The sequence below is a fragment of the Rhincodon typus genome, chromosome 39 (genome assembly GCF_021869965.1).
Source record: "Rhincodon typus isolate 14 chromosome 39, sRhiTyp1.1, whole genome shotgun sequence".
In the NCBI taxonomy this organism is placed as follows: domain Eukaryota; kingdom Metazoa; phylum Chordata; class Chondrichthyes; order Orectolobiformes; family Rhincodontidae; genus Rhincodon; species Rhincodon typus.
In genome coordinates, this window is record NC_063370.1 from 4,829,182 (window position 1) to 4,847,413 (window position 18,232).

The window sequence follows — 18,232 nt, forward strand, 5'->3', positions numbered from 1 at the left end:
TAAATGAGCCCTTCCTACACGTGAGCCAACAATACCTGTTGTCTCATTTTACTGGTGCTAACACTTGACAAATTAAAAATGCAGAGTCGTTTACATAATCCACAAGATCCTCCTGATAAGAAAGTCTACTTTTTCTCAAGTCCTCTTGGTTTCATTCAATCCCTTTGCATATGTACCAGTTGCAGGAGATAAACTGAGCCAGTCTAGATGCATTGTAGAGTGTCAGTGTAACTGGCTCCTCTACCCATATAGTGTCTCTATTAACCTTCAGTCACAGGGGAATTTGATTCTCTCTGGCCAGAGATGATCAAACCCAGAAGAAAGATTTGATACTTTTAAGTGGTATTGAAAAGTTTTAGGAGAGACTGTTTCACCACAAAAGGAGTGCCTTGAAAGTGGAAACCAAGGTAGAGGTTTAGGGCCCCAAAAGGCACAGTCCCCAACAGCAGAGGGGATTAAAAAAGTTAGAGCTGTGCAAGCAGAGATCAAGTTTGTAGAAGATTACTAAAACAGAGGAGAGCACCAAGGATGGATTTAAAAATAAGGTAAGAATTTGAGAGAGTGTGTGTGTGTTAACTGGACAGCCTATGCTAACCAGCAGCCAATCCAGATTTTCCCCAATCCCAACGGCTCAAGTATACCACAACACATTTAGCCACCAATAAGTTTTAAAATTACTGTCTCACCCAGTGTAATTACAGCTTCTACATTTTGTTGAGGGCTGCTTGAATTTCTTTAACAAGGTGGGAAAAGCACTCTTTGGTGTCAACAAAGCCATCTCCACCCTGTGGAGAAAACAAATGTGCTCAGTGATCTCGTTTTTAAATCTGTAAAACAAAGTTGTGTTGTTTTAAAAGTTGGAACTTAAGTATAAATAGGAAAGAATCAACTTGGAATTTTCTTTACATCCTTTAGGTGAAAAGATCAGGACTACAAAAATACTGGGGAAGAAAAAAATAATCAATGTTTCAAACTCCAGTCAACCTTCATTTATGAAATCTTTAAAAAATAATCGTATCCCTTCAGTTAAGGGGGGAAAAAAGTCAGATGGTAGACGAGATCAGTCCTTTTGCAAATCTAGGACTCTCACTGAAATCTATTCAAAATCCTCGTTACTAGCCTGACCTCTATCTGAAACAAGTGTGGGCAGTCAGATCCATTTCAGTGAAATGCTTCCCAAAGCAGGTGGTCAGGGCTCCCAGTGGGGTTGCCAATTGAAACGCAAGGGTCACAAGCTCCAAGGCAACAATGGCTACTGTGGAACCCTGACCAAGTTATACTCCCCACCTAATGAGCTTCCAATTTCTAACACCCTCTTGCTGAGGAGCAGTGACAAATTTTGAAGCCTCAGAATGCAATTGGAGAGAAAACTTTGGGAACCACTGTCCTAGTGGATAAAAGGCCTAAAAGAAACCTCACTATAAAAAGTTTAACAACCAACTCATTCAAGGCCATCAAGATAGCACTTTTGCTCCAAGCTACGCACAAGTGTTCTGTTAGGGAACATGTTCACAACTAGACCTGGATAAGCACATAATGAGGGGGCAAGCCAATATGAAGTAGTCTGGTGCATTTGAGTAGGTGCTTCTTCCCCACCAGCAGAATTTAACAAGGAGGGAGTCTCTATTACTTGCAGTGTGATCATTTGAAAACAAAAATGCAGAACTCATTGCAACGCATCACTGGATAACTGAAGAATAGGATTTGTTTAAGAGACTGCTCCTCAGCATGTAGGTGTTTGCTGGTCTTTGTTGCCTATCCCCCAGTTGCCATGATAGTGGTTTCTTGATGTGATTATCATCCTCTAGGCGAGGGTCAGCCAAGAATTGGCCACATGAAAGTGTTCAACACCATGCACATGTACACACAAAAGGGCTGCAGAACTCCTTCCCCAAATAATAGAGATATTAGTGAAACAGGTGTGTTTAATGACAAACTTCCTGGACATATTTCTAATGCTAAGTCTTGAAAAAGTAAATATGGAATGGTCAAACTGCCAGGGTGGGATTGCAACTGATACGAAAGTACAATAGATAGGGTGGTATGGTAGCTCAGCTGTTAGCACTGCTGCCTCACAGCATCAGGGACTCAGGTTCAATTTCCCCTTCCCCTCAGGTGACTGTGGAGTTTGCACATTCTGCCTGTGTCTACATGGGTTTCCTCCTACAGTCCACAGATGTGCAGGCTAAGTTGATTGGCCACGCTAACATTGCTGATAGTGTTCAGGACAAGTGAATTAGCTATGGGAAGTGCAGGGTTCCACGGATAAGATGTTCTTTTGGGAGGGTTGGTGTGGATTCAATGGGCTGAATGGCTTGCTTCCACACTGTCAGGATTCTATAATTATTTGGGGTTTTTAAAAATTGTTTCTAGCCAGTGGTTAATTTGTTACACCTCAAACTGATGTCCTTTCTTTTGAAAGTGAAGCAAGTTGGAGGCATCCCTGTCAGCTTATGCACTATTATTGTGCAAAAATCCAAAGTTCAGCAAGGGTAGAGGCATCCTCTGCCACACACATGATTATGTTAACTGTCCTATTTTGAGGGGTATGGGGACCAAATACAGCAGTCCAGGTATCTTCAGCCCTCATCAGGGTGAAAGATTACACAACAATCCTGTAAAGGGGAGGCAATGGCCTAGTGGTATTGTCACTGGACTGTTAATCTCAACACTGACAACATTCTGGGGACCTGGGTTCAAATCCTGCCATAGCAGATGGTAGAATTTGAAGTCAATTAAATATCTGGAATTAAAGAATCTAATGATGTCCATGAATCCATTGTTGGAAAAAACCCATCTGGTTCACTAGTGCCCTTTAGGGAAGGAAATAGCCATCCTTACTTGATCTGACCAGCAATGTTGTTGACTCATGACTGCCGTCTAGGCAATTAGGGATGGGCAATAAATACTGCCTAGCCAGCAACATATTCATTCCATTAGTGACAAAACAATATCAACCCAGTGGATCACCCCTATATTGAGAGATTGAGAACAATATTTACTAACCAGTTTAGAATGTAGAGGTTTGGTTGAGCCTTTTATGCAAACCTCAAAACAGCCTGTTTTTCCTTTGACTGGAATCGGAATCTGGAGAGAGCAATTTCAATAAATAATAATACTTCAACTTCATCCAACGTGCTTTGAAAACAAATACTTGGATACTCTGTATAACAATGTCAATCTCCATCTTACACTGGGAGAGGATCCTGGGTTTTGAAGTGCAAAAAAAAAAAAAAATTAAGCATCTTAATAGAGGGAGGTGGCATTTACATATTCCTCACAGTCTTGCTGGTTTCCAAGTGCACAACTTAGTACTCATGTATCCACACAGGTGCCTGCTGTCACCCTCATTGGAGGCTTGCACTTCTTTAGGCTATTGAAATGTCTGGTGTCTGTATTAGACATTAACAAGTTTTGCGTTTTGTTTTTACAAGTATGAAATCAGCTTAAAATTTAGTTTTCAAAATTCAGTTTAAGAGGAATCCAAAGGAAAATAATGCTACATTTTAGATTATTTGATATACAAGCCACAGAACTGTCACATGCCACAACATTCTGTTGCCTCTGTCTCCAGGACTCTGCTGGGAAGGCAGAAAGAGGAGCATGCAAGACAACTATAAAAACACTACTGATTAAAGAAATTGCAGACTTGAAATAGTAAATTCATTCTGTCTCTGATGCTGCCAGACAATTAGTTTAGAAAAGGCACCTGAATATGCAAGATTTAGGAGGGATATGGGCCAAATGGTACTAGATTAATTTAGGATACCTGGTGGGTATGGATGAGTTGGACTGAAGGATCTGTTTCCCTGCTGTACAGCTCTATAACTATGACCTGCTGAACATTTTCAGCTTCTCACAAACAGATTCAGTGTCTGTAGTATTTTACTCTAGTAATAGATCAATCTTAACAGTGGGCAGATGCAAGTCAAATTTTGTTTAAATTTATGTAGTACAATTTGAACTATAAAGAAACACCCAAGGCACTTCATAAGACTGTTATCAACCTGAACTTGGCATCAAGTCAGAAAGTGTATTTTTTGATCAAGGCAATGAGATTTGCTGAAATCCAAGTGGCATTACTGGTGTTTGAGGGAAAAAAAAATTATGTTTTTTCCAATTAAAGAAACAGTAGATAATAGCAAGCAACTCAAAAACCTTAATTTTTTTCTGCCAAGCCTTCACTTACAATTTCCAGTTCATCCGGAAATTCACTTTCCAGGTCCTGCTTCAGATTTGCAAACTAGAGGGAAGGAAACAGGAATTTATTCTTTAAAATGAAGTTCCCTGAAGCTAAAGCAATGCTTTAGAATGATTTTAGGTTTTTAATTTTTTTTTTTAAAAATACCAAGTCAATCACTGATTTTTTTTTTAAAATATATTCAATGTTTGCTCATAGAAATAGGAGCACTATCTGCAGCACACAAATTCAGTGTGGAATTAAATTCATATGCAGGGACTGTCTCAGAAGGTATTTTCACCTCCGAGCAAAGGAGTCTGGGTTGCAGGTTGGATGGCCCTCATTTGTGAGGGAAGTGGGAGCTAGAGGAAGTAATTTTGACTTGTTAAACCTGCTCCACAATTCAAATTAGATCAATGGTCTAATTCAGCCCATGTTCCCTATTATCCCTGGATTTCCATCAATGCCCAAACATCTATTATTTTCTGAGATAGTAGGAACTGCAGATGCTGGAGAATCCGAGACAAGGTGCAGGGCTGGATGAACACAGCAGGCCAAGCAGCATCATAGGAGCAGAAGGGCTGACGTTTCGGGCCTAGACCCTTCATCAGAAAAAGGGGTTCTGAAATAAATAGGGAGAGAGTGGGAGGTGGATAGAGGAGAGGATAGGTGGAGAGGAAACAAACAGGTCAAAGAGGTGGGGGATTGGGCCAGTAAAGGAGAGTGTAGGTGGGGAGTTAGGGAGGGGGATAGGTCAGTCCAGGGAGGATGGACAGGTCAAGGGGGTGGGATGAGGGGAGAGGAGGGAGGTGGGGACAAGCTGGACTGGTTTTGGGATGCAGTAGGGGGAGGGGAGATTGAAGCTTGTGAAAATCCACATTGATACCATTGGGCTGCAGGGTTCCCAAGCAGAATATGAGTTGCTGTTCCTGTAACCTTCGGGTGGCATCGTTGTGGCACTGCAGGGGGCCCAGGATGGACATGTCATCTGAGGAATTGGGGGGGGGGGGGGGGAGGCGGGCAGTTGAAATGGTTCGCGACTGGGAGGTGCAGTTGTTTATTGCGAACCGAGCGTAGGTGTTCTGCAAAGTGGTCCTTGAGCCTCCGCTTGGTTTCCCCGATGTAGAGGAAGCCACACCGGGTACAGCGGATGCAGTATACCACATTAGCAGATGTGCAGGTGAACATCTGCTTGATGTGGAAAGTCTTCTTGGGGCCTGGGATGGGGGTGAGGGAGGAGGTATGGGGGCAGGTGTAGCACCTCCTGCTGTTGCAGGGAAATGTGCCGGTGTGGTGGAGCTGGAGGGGAGTATGGAGTGGACAAGGGAGTCACGGAGAGAGTGGTCCCTCTGGAAAGCAGATAAGGGTGGGGAGGGAAAGATGTCTTTGGTGATGGGGTCGGATTGCAGATGGCAGAAGTGTCAGAGGATGATGCGTTGGATCCGGAGTTGGTGGGGGGGTACATGAGGACGAGGGGGATTCTTTTTTGGTTCTTATTGCGTGGATGGGGTGTGAGGGATGAGTTGTGGGAGACATGGTTGAGGGCGTTCTCGACCACTGTGGTGTGGGGGGTGGGGGGAGAAAGAGTTACGGTCCTTGAAAAACAAGGACAACTGAGATGTACGGGAGTGGAATGCCTCATCCTGGGAGCAGATGCTTTCTCGGTAGCTATGAGAGTCGGTGGGCTTGAAATGAATATTGGTTTCTAGGTGGTTACTCCTCCTCCCACCCACCTTCCTGCAAAAAGAAAAAAGCTCTCCCCTATTCCCAATTCCTTCGCCTCCGCCACATCTGCTCCCAGGATGAGGCATTCCACTCCCGTACATCTCGGTTGTCCTCGTTTTTCAAGGACTGTAACTTCCCCCGCTCAGTGGTCGAGAATGCCCTCAACCGTGTCTCCCACATCTCCTGCAACTCATCCCTCACACCCCATCCATGCAATAAGAACGAAAAAAGAATGCCCCTCGTCCTCACGTACCACCCCACCAACCTCCGGATCCAACACATCATCCTCCGACACTTCCGCCATCTGCAATCTGACCCCACCACCAAAGACATCTTTCCCTCCCCACCCTTATCTGCTTTCCAGAGGGACCACTCTCTCCGGGACTCCCCTGTCCACTCCACACTCCCCTCCAGCTCCACCACACCCGGCACTTTTCCCTGCAACCGCAGGAGGTGCTACACCTGCCCCCATACCTCCTCCCTCACCCCCATCCCAGGCCCCAAGAAGACTTTCCACATCAAGCAGATGTTCACCTGCACATCTGCCAATGTGGTATACTGCATCCGCTGTAGCTTAGCTTCCTCTACATCAGGGAAACCAAGCGGAGGCTTGGGGACCGCTTTGCAGAACACCTATGCTCGGTTCGCAATAAACAACTGCGCCTCCCAGTCGCGAACCATTTCAACTCCCCCTCCCATTCCTCAGATGACATGTCCATCCTGGGCCTCCTGCAGTGCCACAACGATGCCACCCGAAGGTTGTAGGAACAGCAACTCATATTCCGCTTGGGAACCCTGCAGCCCAGTGGTATCAATGTGGATTTCACAAGCTTCAAAATCTCCCCTCCCCCTACTGCATCCCAAAACCAGTCCAGCTTGTCCCCACCTCCCTAACTTGTTCTTCCTCCCACCGACTAACCTCATCCTGCTCCCTTGACCCGTCCGTCCTCCCTGGACTGACCTATCCCCTCCCTAACTCCCCACCTACACTCACCTTTACTGGCCCCATCCCCACCTCTTCGACCTGTCTGTTTCCTCTCCACCTATCCTCTCCTCTAGCCATCTTCTTTCTGCCTCCCACTCTCTCCCTATTTATTTCAGAACCCCCTTCCCCTCCCCCATTTCTGATGAAGGGTCTAGGCCCGAAACGTCAGCCTTTCTGCTCCTATGATGCTGCTTGGCCTGCTGTGTTCATCCAGCCCTGCATCTATTATTTTCTAACCACTGATCTACAGTTGATTGGGCCAAGCAATTTTTCATAACCCTATAAAAATGAACAGACTTCTGTTCATCTCAGCCCAATAGACCCTTATCCTAAAGCTTCAATTCTAGATTCTAAGACAATTACTATATCAAGCCTCTTAAATTTTAAGCATTGCATTTAAGATAATCTTTGTATTACTCTAAAACCCCCACTGAATACAAGCTCTCCTCATGGAACATTATCTTCAGTCCAGGAATCTAATAAGCCCTCAAGAGGCAGCTAAAGTTGCCATAGGGCTACTCTCCCTCAAGAGATAGTTTAAACCAAAAAAGTCTCCATGCCTCACTAAGGGGAGAAGTTGAGAAGGAGTCCTTCATGGTAATCTCAGCTGGTGCAAGAATTGAACTTGCACAGTCAGCATTTCTCTGCATTGCAAACTTGCAATCCAGCCAACTGACTCAATGGGGGTATAGAGACTAACACAATGCAATACTCCATTTTGGCACTGTTGACTAAATAATTTGGCAGTTTTACTTAGACAATAAATTGCTTACCTTGGCAGAGTAACCTCAGGAGTCACTAGAGAAAGGAAGAAAAATAAATGTTATCACAAGCGGAGTGAGTCAATTCTTTAGCCCACAGAATTTAAAATTGGCTTTAAAAAAGTAGTTTGTTCCCAATGTGTTGTGGTCAAGGCTCGCAGTTATTCACCAACTCAGAAGCCTTGTGGCAGAGAGGGTGACTGTTCAGCTCATGTCCATACTGGGTCTTCAAGTGAGTATTACCTGGTGCAATTCAATCTTTGTTTTCTCTCACCCTTGTACACTTGTTCTATCCACATAGGCATCAAATACCCTCTTGAATGCCTCTGCCACACCTTCCAAGCAATGCATTCCATACCTTAATTGCTCACCATGTTCTCACACCACTGTTGCAAAACACTTTAAACCAGTGTCTTCTCCCTTTCAACTGTATCCAGCCTTCCCACAAATTTTGAAGACCCTCAGATCTCTTCTTGGCTACCTTTGCCTCAGAACATTCCCCCAAACCCATAGTTGATGTTTCCCAACCTTGTGCAGGTTCTGTAAACAGCTTTTGCACTCTCCAATACATTTGGATCCTTCTCAATGTGGTACACAGAACTGTACAGTCTTCCAGCAGAGGTCTAGCCATTCTTATAAAAAGCTCAATATCCTTTCATTCATACTCTAAGGCCCTATTAAGGAAGCAAAGAATATTGTCTACTTTAAACTAGTCTGTAGTTGTCCAGTCAAGTGATTTTTGCACATATACACCCAGGTCCCTCTGCTCCTACACCCCTCTTTAGAATTGTATCCTGTTTTGTTTGTCTTTCAACATTCTTCCTATTAAAGTGCATCACCTCACATTTGCATTAAAATGCATCTGCTATCTAATCAGCCCACTAACTGGTCAACATCCTTTTGATTTTCTACACTGTAGAGTTTGCAGTGCTTCCAAGTTTTGAATCATATGCAAAGTTTGAAATGATCCCCCATGCACCAGATAGTAATCCACCACAATATTGTCATCTGCCACAGTACAGGAATTTTGACATCTTGTTGCAGCTGTACAAGACCATATTTGGAGTACTGCGTGCAGTTCTGGTTACCCTATTAATAGAAAGGATATTATTAGACTAGAAAGAACACAGCATCCTAGCGAATCTTCTATCTGGACCGGAAGGTTTGAGTCAAAAGCAGAAGCTGGGAATTCTTTCCCTGAAGCTTAGGAGAGGGATGACCTTAGAGGTCTATAAAATCATGAGGCATAGATAGCCAACAGTTTTTCCTCATTGTATGGGAGTTTAAAAACTAGAGGGCACAAGTTTAAGGAGAGAGGGAGAGATACAAGAGGGTCCAGAGGGGCAATGTTTTCCCACAGAGGATGGCGAGTGGCTTGAATGGGCTGCCAGAGGTAGTGGTGAAAGTACAAACTTTTTCTTTTAAGAAAAATTTGGAAGGTATATGGATGGGATATGTATGGAGGAATAGGGAACCAAACAGGCAAATGGGACTAGATTAATTGTGAAAACTGGGCAGTATTCTCAAGTTGGGCTGAAGGGCCCGTTTCCATGCTGTAAACCTCAAAAAGCCTATAGCTAAAAAGTGTTAAGTATATTATGTTAAGAATCTGTGTGTATTATCTTTTAAAGGCTGTGCATAAGGTGCATGTAGGCATCACTGGCTAGACCAGCATTTGCTTTGGGGACGAGGCAAGGGAGAGGGGGAGTTTAAACACCAGAGAGAAGAATTTAATCAAAAGAAATGAACCAAGTAGGAAAAAAATTCACATCAACTCAATTCACACAGATTGTGTTGCATTTTTACAGATCAGTGCTTATATAAAAAATGAGACAGATGAATGCAGAAAGTTAACCATTGAATAATAGATCTTTTAAAATTACAATTTAGGTATGCTACACAGAAAGCTTTAGGGAACTGAACACAAGTAGCAGGGAGTGGCTTTTGAACTGCATTCAATTTGGCTTCTGCAGTGGTTTCAGTCTCTGCCTCTGGCTAGTAAAAAGGAGGAAGAAAAGTTTGCTTGCCAATTAAGGAGAGGTTAAAGATGAATTATTGGTGCCAAGGAAGGAATCAATGCCAATCTCCAAGTGGCAAAGGGCAACAGCAGACCCAGCTCACAGCACAGTGTAAATACTTCAAAACTAGGTCAGACTGACATTGACAGATGTGGTTTTCTTTTAAGCTAGAGTGTTTTGCACTCACCCCCAACTTAAAATTCCATGTAAATGATCCCCAGAGGCCATCCTGCTGCTGAAGTGGAGAAGGGTTGGATGCATGTTTTCTGCTGTAAACATGTTCATTATTCCACCCAGAAATTGGTGCTTTTTATTTTTCCAACTGGTTCGTAGAATTTGGGCATTGTGTGGCAAAGCCAACGTTACCTGTCCCTAACTGCCCTTGTTAACATGGTAGTGAGCTGCCTTTTTGAACCACTGCAGTCAGAGGGTTGTGGATACAGGCACACACTCACTTTGTGACCAGCTGTATAGAAATGGCAATATATTTCCAAGTCAGGGTGGTATGTCACTCAGGCAAAGTTTGCAGATAATGGTGTTCCCATATACATCCCAACCTTGTCCTTCTAGTTGAGTGGTCATGGGTTTGGAAGATGCTGTCTAAGAAGCCCTGGATTTCTGCAGCATACTTTGTAGGTGGTACACACTGCTGCTACTGAGCATTAGTACCAATCAAGCAGGCTGCTTTGTCCTGGATGGGGTTGAGCTTGTGTTGTTGGGACCTGCAAGTAGGAAGTATTCCAGCACATTCCTGACTTGTAGATGGTGGACAGGCTGGGGGGGGGGGGGGGAGAAAGGGTGAAGACAGAAGGCAAGTTCCTTACTGTGTTTGATCCAGTAATAAAAAGTAGCAATAACAACATGTTTCCAAGTCAGGATCATATGTGGCTTGGAGGAGAATTTGTAGGTGGTTAGCATTTCCACATCTTCCCAGCATTGTCTATCTAGGGGGTAGAGGTCATGTATTTGGAAAGTGCTGTCCAAGGAGCCTTGGCAAGTGTCTGTAGTGCCTCATGGATTGCATAGGGCTGCCTGGGTTGTTGGTGAAGAAGACGGATAGGGTAACAATTGAGGCTCCTTTAGTGTTGACCTTCACAAGTGTTATCAGAGGTACATGCATCCAGTCACATTTTTGACTGGTGGCACACAAGATCAGAGGAAACAGGAGGGGAAGTTATTCATCCAGCATCTGTCTTAGGTCCTGGTTGCAGGAACTGTGGGGTTATGGGCATGTTAAACTTCCAGTCAATGGTGTTTCCCCCCTCCCCCCCAAACCTTTGCAGGATGTGGATGGTGGGGATCTGTGTTGGTCATGCCACTGAATGCCCAAGAGAGATGTTTGACTCATTTGTGCCTGATAAGTTATTTTTTCCAACCCATGCCTGAATGTTGTCCAGGTTTTGCTGCACTGGGGACTAAGCAGTGAGAACAATTGAATTTTCTCCCCCCCCCACCACCACTGTTGATCTTCTCAGAAAAAGTCAGTTGCTGAAGTAGTTGATGGAAGATCCCAGAATACAATTGGGAGGTGCTTCAGCAGTGATGGCCAGGGAACTAGAAGTTTTGACAGTTATGGATTGTGAATTCCTTCAAAATCCATTATCTTGCACTGATAGTGTACAGGACTACTGCAAAGAGAGAGGAAAGGAGCAAGGAAGTTAAACTCTTGAGAATAATTTATTTTCATGGACATGGGCATCACTGCCAGGCCAATGTTTGCTGTTGATCCCAAGTCATCCGAGATAAGGTTTTGTTAAGCTTTGAACCTCTTGTCCATTTCTGAGCCAGTTGTGGGGAACAATGAGCCTTGCTGAGCAATTTCAGAGAGACTTAAACAGTTAGCCCTCATATGCCCACTCTTTATTATCTCATTGAAAAGGGCAGCATTTGTTGCCCATCCCTAGTGGCCCTTGGACTGAATGAAATGGCTGGAGAAACAAGGGCAGATAAGAGTCAATTGCATTGCTAGCAGCAAGATTAACTTCTTTTGGAAAAAAAGACAGTGAGGAAAGAATTCAGTTTGTACCCTCAGGTGATTGTCTGTGTGGAGTTTGCACATTCGTTATGTCTGCGTGGGTTTCCTCCCACAGCCCTAAGATTTGCATGTTAGGTGGCTTGGCCATGCTAAAGTGTCCATAGATGTGTAGGCCAAATGAATTAGCCATTGGAAATGCAGGGTTATAGGGATAGGGAAAGGGTATGGGGTGGGATACTCTTAGGAGGTTGGTGTGGACTCAGGCCAAGTGGCCTGCTTCCACAGTGTAGGGATTCTATGAAATAAAAATCTTTGATGTTAGTTTCATGCATTCAGTTCCAGATTTAATTGGTGTTAATTTCCACTAACTGCAGTGATGCAATTTCACCCCATTGCCCCCAGAGCATTAGCTCAGGCCTCTGGATTCATAATTTGATTCAAGGTTAAAATTAATAAACGGTACTAGTGCTGTTGATGGTTCTAGAGAAGGGTGGGCACCATGGGGCAGGTAGGAGTCTACAGTATTTTATCGCCCCCTCTGACTCCATTTTGATTTAGTCCCCTGCCTCTGAGGATTTGTAATGCCTTGATAAGGTATGCAAGCAAGTCAGTCAATGGGAAAACAAGGGTGATACACTTGTCAATAGATTAAGAACTACAGGTGATTTGGCAATGGGTCAAAAATAAAATTCAGCCATTAATCAGGTCAGGAGTGTTGGTGTCATAGCAGTAATTTGTTCAGGCTAATTTATTAAACTCAATTTGGAATGGACAGCTATTTTTGCCACTGATGCTGTGACAACAATCAATTGCCATAAAAACCCATCTGGTTCACCAACACCCTTTAGGGAAGGGGATCTGCCACTCTCACCCAGTCTGGTCTACATGACTCCATATCCATGGCAATAGACTTTTAAACTACCTTAGCAAGCCACTAGGCTTCCAGGCAATTAAGGATCAACAGCAATGCTGCTCTTGCCAGGAACATCCACATCCCAGAAGTTAACAAAAAAGGCAAGTTATTTAGATTATCATATCCCTTGTCTCCTGGAAATGTGGAACAAGTATGTCCACAAAAGAACTGCTTTGTCATTATATAAACATTCAATAACATTCCAACCTTTTCATAGCAACACTCATATCTGACATGGTTACTCAGTGCAGAATTCATCTGGGATTATTCACAGGGAGTACAAGGGGAAAAAAAGACAGGTTGAGAAATTTTAAGGGAGGTAAATCCAGAGTTTAGGACTCAGGAGGTTGCTAATAAATTAACTTGTTACTTCAGCCACATCTCAAAAAACAGAGGCATTGTAGTTGGTTAGGAATAAGGGTGTCACTTGTTTATGGTTAAGAACCTGCAGGTAGTGTTGTTTTACCTCTGTCAGCTAGCCAGCCTCCCCAATCTTGCTCTTCTAATTGCTAAATTACATTGATTTACAGGCTGGGAAAAATAACCAACCCATTTGGCTAGGCATCTTCCACAGCCAAAATGAACTGTGTGCTACAAGAGTTCACTAGCCCATGTCATTTCAATCCACACTGGGGAGGCGATGGTCTCATGGTATTATCACTGGACTGCTAATCCAGAAACCCAGATAATGTTCTGGGGACCCTGGTTTGAATCCTGCCATGGCAGATGGTGGAATTTGAATTCGATCAAAAGAAATCTGGAATGAGAATCTAATGATGACCATGAATCCTTTGTCAATTATCAGGAAAAACCCATCTGGTTCACTGATGCCCTTTCGGGAAGGAAACTGCCATCCTTACCTGGTCTGGCCAATATGTTACAGCACACCCACCACAATGTGGTTGACTCTGATCTGCCTTCTGGGCAATAAAAGTGCTGCCTAGTCAGTAATGCCCTCATCCCATTAATAATTCTTTTAAACTAAACATCATTTCAAGAGACAACAACACCTAATGTTAACTGAATTCATTTATATTGGATTCAAGTTTTGAAAGTCTGCCAGTAAAAACATGTCTATTTCCCTAGGGCAGGGTACTTAAAACTGGGGGGGTATTTTTTTTTAAGAGAAAATTTGAGGACATCAGGGGCAACCATTTCTTTAAAAAAAGTGTTGTTCCCATGGGAGTAGCAGTAGAATTACAACACTTGGGAGACATTTAGATAAATTCACGAATAGGAAAGGTTTGAAAGGATATTGACCAAATGGGACTAGTTTAGTTTGGGATTATGGTCAGCATGGACTAGTTAGACAAAAGGAGGTCAGTTTCCATTACTGTATGGCTGTGTAACCCTTGGCAATCGTTCTAAAAGCCATCTGTTTCTTTTGGCGAAAGAGTGTGCTGTCCTTCTTATGGGGTCTGGCTTACATGTGACTCCAGAGCCAAAGCAATATCGTTGAGTCTTAACTGCCCTCTGAAATGACAGAGAGAGGCATCAGTTCAGGAGCGAGCAACAATTGATGGTTTTACCAGGGACGCCCACACACCAAAAGAAAAAAAACACGTTCTACTAAATAAATATTCTCTCCGGGATTGAGTCGGGTTTGTAGTCACTGGTTATACTAGCAAATTTCATAATCAGATTGCAAAAATTATGTCACCGTCTCAAAGAAAAAAAAAAGCACTCGGTTTGGGCTCCTTCGCGATGTTCCCGACCCTGATACATTTATAAACAGCCACATGCATTAAATTAGAGCAGATTTTCAATTAAATACATTCAGCCCCTGTAGTGGGATATTTATAAAAAGACACTAGAATGAAAAACAAACAATTGCGGATGCTGAAGATCTGAAATAAAAGCAGAAAAATTGTTGTTAAAACAAAATGCGTCACTGCACTCGAAAATGTTTTCCACATATGCTACCAGACCTGCGGAGTTCTGCAGCAATTTTTGCTTTTGTTATGTATAAACCACATATGTTCTTAACTCTTCAAAACAAACAAACAATCTGGTGGGATGGACAGTGATCCGGTCACAGCAATGCAAGTAATTATAACCGCAGAAGTGGTCTTGAAATTGCTGGGTCTCTCCTACAGAGGGGAGGGACAGACGTAGAAAGGGAAAAAAAAGAGAGATGGGGGAGGTAAACAGAACGTGTGGACTAGACAGATGGAGGGAGGAAAGAGATTAGGGGATGGAGAAGTCGATAAAACAAAAAGGTAGGGTGGGGAGGAAAAGAAAGAGAGAAGAGGGGGAGGTTCAGAAAGAGAAGAGAGGAATAAAGGGGCAAAACGTTGCTGAATCAGCTCGGACTCGGTCTTACCAGTACTTCACTTCAATTTCGAGGACCATTGTTGCGGCAGAGAGGTGTAGGGTGGTATAACACCCAACACTAGAGATTAACAACTTTTTTTTTTGCAGGCAGCTGGAATCAACGCGAACTGATCAGGAAGCTGAATGCTCCTATATTATAGGGAAAGGGGCCGAGACCATAGGCAGCCCGGGGAGGGGGGGAATGCTCTGCGGGGAGGGTCGGGGCAGTACCTACCCTCATGGAACCTTCTACTGACATCAATCACTCACTCATACCAAATAACTCTGCAAACAGGGACAGATTAATCTATATTTTCTTTCAAGTTGTGGTCAATACTGTCTTGTAGATGTAGTAAGAGTTCCCCTCTCTAGCGAATGGCACGGTCTGTCTTGGAATTGCTACGGCGAAATGATACCAGCCCAGAAGTGGAGTATCACATTTTCAAACCCTGAACGATATCAATCACTTCTCTCCAGCTACATTGTAATTTCAAGTACCAAACCGCAAAATTCAGTCCCTTTATTTCACATTGCTACCGATACTTAACACACACACACACAAAAACATCACATCTATTTGTATCCATGTGGGGATTAACTGTGTGTTCTCCACTCACAGCCCAATTCAGGCAAAATTGAATTTACATTGAATCTGATGTAAAACCTTCCAGTTTTTGTCTCGGTGCCGATACTCGCCCTAGACAGAGTTCACTAAACAGACTCCTAGATTGAAAGCAGTGGCGGTGGGCCACAAAGATAGGAGCTAGGTCCACTGCTTTTTGTCATTTATATAAATAATTTGGACGTGAGTATAGGAGGGATGGTTAGTCAAGTTTGCAGATGACACCAAAATTGGAGTTGTAGCGGACAGTGAAGAAAATTATCTCAGAGTACACCAGAATCTTGATCAGATGGGCAGAGGAGTGGCAGATGGAGTTTAATTTAGATAAATGTGAGGTGCTGCTTTTTGGAAAGGCAAATCAGGGCAGGACTTATATGCTTAATGGTAGGGCCCTGGGGAGTGTTGCTGAACGAAGAGACCTTGGAGAGCAGGTTCATAGTTCCTTGAAAGTGGAGTCACAGATGTACAGAGTGGTGCGTGTATGGAATGAGTTGCCAGAGGAAGTGGTGGAGGCTGGTACAGTTACACCATTTAAAAGGCATCTGGATGGGTACATGAATAGGAAGGGTTTAGAGGGATCCAGGTCAAATACTGGCAAATAGGACTAGATTAATTTAGGATATCTGGCCAGCATGGACGAGTTGGACTTTGATGCTATGTTTTGATGCTATGCATCTCTGTGACTCTATGATTCATTATTCAATGGGGAGAGATTGAATAATGATAAGGATAAGGAAAGCTGTGACGGGAAGAGTCCTGAGTCCAGCGTCCTTCTGGGATGTGTCTTTGTAAAGAAGGACCAAAAAAAAGTAAATAACTGCAGATCCTGGAGATCTGCAACAAAAACAGAAACTCAACTTTGAGTTCTAAAGAAGGAAATTTAGACTCTTTTATTTCTCCACAAATGTTGCCAGACCAGCAATTTCTCTTTTTGGTATTATTGTTTTTACTCACATGCAAAAACAAATTGCTGGAAAAGGTCACTCAACCTGAATCATAGAATCCCTACAGTGTGGAAGCTGACCATTCAGCCCATCAAGTCCACACTGACCCTCTGGAAAGAACCCCACCCAACCTCTGCATTTCCCACCCTAGACACTATGGGGCAATTTAGCATAGTCAATGCACCTAACCTGCACATCTTTGCACTGTGGGACTGGAGCACCTGGAGGAAACCCATCCAGACACGCAGGAGAATGTGCAAACTTCACATAGACAGTTGCCTGAGGGTGGAATCAAACCCGGGTCCCTGGCGCTGTGAGGCAGCAGTGCTAACCACTGAGCCACTCCCTGAAATGTGAGCTCTGATTTCTCTCCACAGATGGGGACAGACCTGCTGAGGTTTTCTACCAATTTCTGTTTTTTTTTGTTTCTGATTTACAGCATCTGCAGTTCTTTCAGTTTTTATTTTGTTGTTTTTACTGGTTGAAGGAGGAATATTGCCCAATACACACAAGATAAAATTGTAAAGGTGATGCCTATGAGACATTGTCAGGCTGTGTTTTATAACCACATTTCCTGTGCAAAAGTGCAGTTTAGATTAAAACATTCCAGTCAAAGGTTTCAGCACACTGCTGTTTCTAGCACAGAGACAAGCAAAGCTAAACACACATGATAACAGTTTTGACATGTTTGTCCAATAATATTTGCTATGAATTTGCTCTCCCTGAGAGAAATGGCGATGTGGTCATATCACTGGTAATCCGTTTTTTTTTTAAGGGACATGGAGTCCTACAGTCGTACTGCACAGAAACAGACCCTTCATTCCAACCAGTCCAGGTCAACCATAATCCCAAAGTAAACTAGTCCTGCCTGCCTGCTCCTGGCCCATATCCCTCCAAACCTTTCCTATTCATGTACTTATCCAAATGTCTTTTAAACATTGTAGCTGTACCCACATTCACCACTTCCTCTGGAAGTTCGTTCCACACGAAAACCATTCTCCATGTAAAAAAATTGCCCCCATGTCTCTCTCCTTTCACTTTAAAGATGTACACCCCAGTCTTGATATCCCCCATCCTAGGGAAAAGACAATTATTATTAACTCTGTCTATACCCCTCATTATTTTATAGACTTCTACAAGGTCATCTCTCATCCTCCTTCACTCCAGTGAAAGAAATCCCAGCCTATCCATCCTTTCGTTGTAACTCAAAACCTTCCATAGCTGGCAACATCCTCTTTTAAACCCTGTCCAGTTTAATGATATCCTTCTGATAACTGGGCGACCAGAACCGGACACAGTGATCCAGAAGAGGCCTCACCATTGTCCTGTACAACCTCAACATGACGCCCCAACTCCTATACTCAAAGGTCTGAGCAATGGAGGCAAGCGTGCTAAACACCTTCTTAACCACCCTGTCTATGTGTGACACAAACTTTGTACCTGAGCCCCTAGGTCCCTCTGTTCTACAACACTACCCAAGGCCCTACCATTAGTTGTATAAGCCCTACCTTTGTTTGTTGTACCAAAATGCAATACCTCACATTTATCCAGATTGAACTCCATCTGCCATTTTTCACCCCATTGACCCATTTCATCAAGATCCCTTTGTAATCTTAGAAAACCTTCTACATGAGTTCAAACCCCACCATAGCAGCTGGTGGAATTTAAATTTAATTGGGAACATACTGCCAGTCTCAATGATGGCATCCAGGAAGCTATCACTGATTGTTGTAAAAACCTATCTGGTTTACTAATGCCCTTTAGGGAAGGAAATCTTCCCGGTGTGACCTATATGT

At 43.4% G+C, this 18,232-nt stretch overlaps 2 long non-coding RNA genes across 2 annotated transcripts in view; one reads left to right on the forward strand and one right to left on the reverse strand.

The window, feature by feature from the left end:
- LOC125487296 overlaps nucleotides 1-4,320 on the forward strand; it is a 19,892-nt gene extending 15,572 nt beyond the window's left edge. Inside the window, exon 3 of the long non-coding RNA XR_007265783.1 lies at nucleotides 916-4,320. This is a non-coding gene — a long non-coding RNA (uncharacterized LOC125487296). The remainder of the gene's footprint in view (nucleotides 1-915) is intronic.
- LOC109936749 overlaps nucleotides 1-15,023 on the reverse strand; it is a 21,239-nt gene extending 6,216 nt beyond the window's left edge. The window contains exons 1-5 of the long non-coding RNA XR_002261482.2: nucleotides 14,881-15,023; nucleotides 7,664-7,688; nucleotides 4,190-4,243; nucleotides 3,007-3,087; nucleotides 687-785 (exon numbers count right to left, since the gene is read on the reverse strand). This is a non-coding gene — a long non-coding RNA (uncharacterized LOC109936749). The remainder of the gene's footprint in view (nucleotides 1-686; nucleotides 786-3,006; nucleotides 3,088-4,189; nucleotides 4,244-7,663; nucleotides 7,689-14,880) is intronic.
- Nucleotides 15,024-18,232: the final 3,209 nt, after the last annotated feature.